Source organism: Lactuca serriola, chromosome 9 (genome assembly GCF_051521515.1).
Source record: "Lactuca serriola cultivar US96UC23 chromosome 9, Lser_US96UC23_V15, whole genome shotgun sequence".
In the NCBI taxonomy this organism is placed as follows: Eukaryota; Viridiplantae; Streptophyta; class Magnoliopsida; order Asterales; family Asteraceae; genus Lactuca; species Lactuca serriola.
The window spans coordinates 51,470,959-51,476,763 of record NC_136416.1 but is presented as its reverse complement, the minus strand read 5'-3'; the positions used below and the strand labels follow the sequence as shown (position 1 = coordinate 51,476,763).

Here is a 5,805-nt window from a genome sequence, read left to right as displayed (position 1 = left end):
TATATATATATATATATTTACTATATTATTAAGGATATTGCTCATTTCTTGAAATTTAAGAGGTACTACACCTACTGCATAATATATAATCAATTTATTCATACATTTTAATACTCCTATCACATTTCCATTTTACAAGTTAATTGCATTAAATATTCACATTTTCGTTTGACAAATTAATGACATTAACATTGACGTTTCATAAATTGAATCAAAAACGTAAACATACTATTTTTCTCCTCTGTCCTCTACACTCTCATTTTCCCTCAAACAAATAGCAAAAACCCTATTTTGAAAAAGCCGACATCGCACCTCATCCACCTAACTCATCGTCATCATCACCATCGGTAGTGAATCACCACCCACTCTCCAACCTCGCACCACCCACTGTATATGTATCTGATCGCCATCGCTGCCACCTATTGTGCTCTCGCAACACTTTTTCGGTGACAGGAAGCCACCATGCTCTCTCATTATCCCCTCTGTCCTCTACACTCGCACCACTCGCTTGATATTACTTCGAGGATTAGCAGCTTTCAGATGAGATCCAAGCACTCTATCAGCCGTAAGTTTTTTTTTAAATGCAAATTCGAAGTTGAAATTGTCATGTTCAAGAGAAATGAATATGAAAAAGGGGCTCAATGAAGATTGAATTTGATGTCGGAATTAATGTGCAAATACAGATTCTTTGTTCCAGTTTTGATGTCAAACCTAGATCTTTCAAATTATTAGATGTTCGAGTGTCGTTTGTGTGTCTCTAGCCTCAAAACCACGTCTGTATAAGGTCAAAATGCTTAAGGGTATCGGTAGTCACCCAAGGCAAAGCTTTGTTTTTGAGGTTTCAGCTTTGTTGGGATATTGGTTCTCTCAGAGTGTTAATTTGGTAATAGTAATGCCAAAAACACGCGTTTTATGAATTGCTGATGAAACAGGTGACTTTTTGAATTTGTTTGCTTGTTGCTCTTCTTGTTGAACCCTAACTTCAATTTTACAATAAGAAAAAACGTTTTTGACATCAAAAGCGAAACTTTCTTTGGCATTCCTAGACCCTGGTATACTCTTTTAAATAAAAAGAGTTGATTTTGTTCATGTACATTTCAGTAAACACTTATTTGTACATGTAAAAATGCAAATATATTGAAAGAATGAATCATATGCTGATAAAGTGTAACGCTCGTAGATCCGGGCTAGTCAATTTAGAGATAATAGGGGTTGAAAACGAATTTTTGACAAAAGATTATTTAGAATAAATAATCTTAACTAAATTGTACAATATGTCTCAAGGGTTCCGCACATATAAAGAACGCCGAAATCCGAGTTATAACGAAGAAGTTATGGTCCGTCGAAGTTTTACAGCAAAACCGGCACGACACCGGGAGAGGTAAACAGTAAATTTACAATAGAGGACCTTTTAGCCTTATTCATCTAAACAAAAGTTGTAGTATATGTTAAAACGATAACATACAAAAAAGAACGCCCAAATCTGACTTCGTATAAGGAAGTTATGAATTTTCTAAGATTTGGCATAATAGTGCACAACCCGAAACTCGAATTTTATTTCGAGTGGTTTTTTGGTTACGCGACCTAAATGAGATTTAAAGATCTCACTAATAGGAACTCAACGGTAAAAAGACAGACGAAAACGGAGTCTGCATTAAGGAGTTATGAATTTTTTGCGGTCATTTAACAGTTTAATCACATCCTACTATTAAATTTAAGACCGGTCAAGAATTAGCCGATGAAGTCTAAATGAAAGTTGTAGATCTTGTTTTTGCCTATGCGTGGATATAAATAACGTCGAAAACGGAGCTCGTATGCGAAATTTACGGGGTTTAGAAGTCGGCAGGGTGCTGTGCGAAATCGGGTGACGTGGCTGAATAAGGGCTAAGGCTTTCTCCCCAAGGCAAGCCACCAGAGGGTGACACCTGGCATGGACTCGACGAGTAGAGTTGTTTTCTAGCCTATAAATACAGGTGTCGGGCTCCCTCATTCTTCACACCTTCCCAACTTCACTTTCTCTCTCTAAACTCTCTCTCTAACCCCCCAAACCCCCAAAAAAAGCCTAGGGAACCTCCCTAGAACCCGAAGGAAGCCCCGAGGCTCCTAGAGTCCCTAGAAAAGAGCCTTTCGGCTTGGAAATGCTGCTCCAGCAAAGCCTAATTTTCGAGAAAACCCGCTGTAAGTGTGCTATGCCTACCCTATCTTTAGTATAGCTTATGTTTCAATATAGTAATGTTATTACGACCTTATAAGGAGTATTTGGGCTATTATTATGGGTTATATAAGTATTGTTTAACGCTTATATAATAATAATAATAGTCAGACTATTAATTAGTCTCGACGAATATTAGACTAAACTATAGTGGTAATGATACTAGGTTTTTTCCGAGGAAAATTGTGTTGAGAGTAACGAAGTGCTGTTCAAGTGCCGAGTCACCACCTTCCCAAGTGAGTGCATAGTCCCTTTCATCTTACACATAGATATGAAGTATTTTAATATAAATTACGTGTTATGTGTGCATATTGTCTGAATACTTGTTGTCTATGCTGGTGAAAGATTTTTATACATGCTTTAAATGATGTAAATTGTATAAAGTATTTTATGTCTACAAAATATGTTGGGTAAAACATGGGTAAATGAATGATGAGGGGTAAAAGCTGAAATAGAGGAACATTAGTAGTATGGACCTAGTGCCCTATAGGTAAGCATTGGCAGCAATGGACCTAGTACCCTATAAATGAGCACTGGCAGCTGCGCCACAACCCGTAGATGTTTTAGATCTACGGTAAACATCCTAGCAGTTGCGCTCTAAGGACAGTATCGACAGTTGCGCCTAATAGGGAGCCTTATGACCATGACAGTAGCGTTTAAAGGTCAATATCGACAGTTGCGCCTAATAGGGAGCCTTATGACCACGATAGTAGCGTTTAAAGATCAATATCGGCAAAAGCGCCTCATAGAAAATGTCCCAATTCTAGCAATTGTGCCTAAGTGATAATATTAGCAGCTACGCTTGACCACTGTGTCACTGGAAACAATGGACTTCATGTTGTTTCCTTAGGAATGAATGAACAAGGATTAGCCGATCCTTAGGGTAAATCCTTAATAAGATAATGAGAATGGGTAATTGGGTTGAATGTTTGATGTTTAAATATAATAATTATATTATTGTGGGTTGAAAACCCTATGTACTCACCAGGTTTCCCAACCTGACCCACTCCAGCTTATTTGTATCACAGGTGTCGATACGAAGCTACTTTACACTGAGAGATTTAAAAGAGATGTAGATCACTAGTGTAAATAAATGTAAGTTCTGTTTATGCTTATGTTCCTGTATTGACGATGACATCCTAATGTTTTAAAATGAATAAAAAATACATTTCTTCGGAAATGCTTTGATAACGTACTTATCATGTTATTCTGGGGACAAATTTCGCAACAATTTTATTAAAAGAGGTACTCTGATTTTTATAAAGCATAAACAAAATTGGTCTTTTCTGGCCGTGAAAATGGGGATGTCACATAAAGTAAAAAGAAATTGGTATTTAAAGCTGCATATTTTCAATTCAATATGGATAATCAGTACCAGAGAGATGTCATTTCCAGCTTTCTTAATTTGATTGTAAAGATGTGGTGCTTAGGATTTGAACATTACTGATTATATTGTTATCTGAAATTCATCTATGATTTATCCAAACAAAAACAGTTTTACTGACTTTATCATATTCCTACAGGTGCTCAAAATGTGAGCTCTGAAAGGCCTCTTAGGCAATTCGTTACAGGTAAAGACAAGTCAGCTAAGTGGCAATTCGTTACAGGTAAAGACAAGTCAGCAGGTAGAAATTCAAAGGGTCGTATCACAATTTTCCACATAGGGGGAGGGGCAAAACGGTCACAAAGAACAATTGACCTAAAACGCAACACTTCATCAATAGGTGTAGTTGAACGAATTAAATATGACCCAATTCGCACTTCACAGATCGCAGTGGTCAGATGGGTCGAAGGGGCAGCCGTTGACCGCCCGAAAAAGTCAACTCCCTCCAAAAAAACTTCACCCCACCCCCAAGATCCTACCCTCCATCTCCATCAAAGGTCAGTTTTCATTCTCTTCAATTCCCGAAATGTTAGAAGACAAAAGGTGGAATCTTTAAGGCCTAAAACAGATCATGTAGTGGTTGGACTTTCAAAAGTTAGTAGGACCTTGAGTAGTCAAAGTCAAAGTCAAACGGGGACCCACATGAGAAATGTTAAGGATGTTTTCTTTTCTGCTTTTTCATCTTCAAATGGGAAAAAAGACATGATGCTCCTTATTCGTTTGTGAACATGTTGGGTGTTCCGAGAATGGTGGTGGCAGGGGCAAAACCAGAATTTTTTGTTCCAAGAATGAAAGATGATGTGAAAGAGAATGAAACTCTGTTGCTTAATGAGGTAAAAAGGTGGGATAAGGATAGTGTTGTGTGGGGGCATAAGATGAAACGAAAATCAGTTGTTTCTTGGGAGAGTTTGAGACAACGGGGGATTTTAGGGGTTGTTAATGATTCAGAGTCAAAGTCAAAGGTGAGAGAAAGTGAAAAGGTGGAAAAGATGGGAAATTTGGAGTGGATGGAGCTCTTATGAGTTATATATTGGCTACCTAAGTGTCAATTTATCTGTTACCTAAGTGTCGATTGATCTGTTACCTGTCTGTTGTGACAAAAAAACAACATAAATCATAATTATACTGAAAAAAAAAAACAAATATTTAATCGGGTTTGTAATCAAGAGTGTACATTTATATATTATTATTTTAACATTTGCACAGTTTGACATAATCGGGTTTGTAATCAGGAGTGTACATTTATATATTATTATTTTAATTATACCGATAATTGTTTATATGTAGTAAACTATTTGTGCAAAAGAATTAATCGTCTCTACAATTTAATTTTTGAATAAAATATCCGCACCTGGCGCTTGGCGCGGGTAAACGACTAGTATATATTGAAAACGTTGGTACCGTATTACCGTGGTATTGAAAACTTTGCCAGCCCTAGGTTTGGTCATAGTTAAAAAAATTTGATACTACTGGTTTTTATGGTGTCACATGTTACAACTTTGTTCCCTTCAAGCACTATGCAAATTAACACTTTCGGTCAAATGATAATGTGGATTGAGAAAAAAAATTGTATATATTGGGCCTCTATCTCCCAGTTTCTCATATAAGACGTAATTTTTCATTTTGGTATCGTATTCTCTCTTCCCACCTTCAATATGTTTTATAGTGTGGATGCTGACAATTTCATTGACGATGTCAACTATTTCATTTTAGGATGCCCATGTCGCTTTCTTTAATTTTTGTTGTCTTTGAGGCTATGATTCTTCAACATGAAACATATCTGGTTGTTGGCTGAATCCATGTAAAATTGTGAATCGGAAGATGTTGTATAGGCATTGGATGAAGATGTTTTGGTTCATTCTGATGAAGGAGGCAGGGAGTCTTCACCGACTTTTTTACATGCAACCATTTCACTTGGTGTTTCAAAATATCACAAGTTTGACATGGAATGTACTCACAATTTTTATTCATGGTGAAAAGTTTTCTGATTACTAAGCCTCCGATACTCACTTTGTAAATCTTTAAAAACACAGACCTCAGATCTCCCGCTAGTTAGACTATTCATTTTACGATTGTAGATGCTATTAAAATCTTTAAATTTCTTTTAAATATATTTCCATTTTGAACTTACTTGGTGCCTTGTCCAATTCAAACCTCCCAATTGAACATTAAAATGTTCTCGAACCCGCACCAAAATGCATTGGACCTT

The 5,805-nt window shown here is 36.7% G+C and overlaps 1 pseudogene; it reads left to right on the top strand.

The window, feature by feature from the left end:
- Window positions 1-462: 462 nt before the first annotated feature.
- LOC145075689 (large ribosomal subunit protein uL2mz, N-terminal part pseudogene) lies at window positions 463-4,618 on the top strand (annotated as a pseudogene).
- The last annotated feature ends 1,187 nt before the right edge of the window (window positions 4,619-5,805 follow it).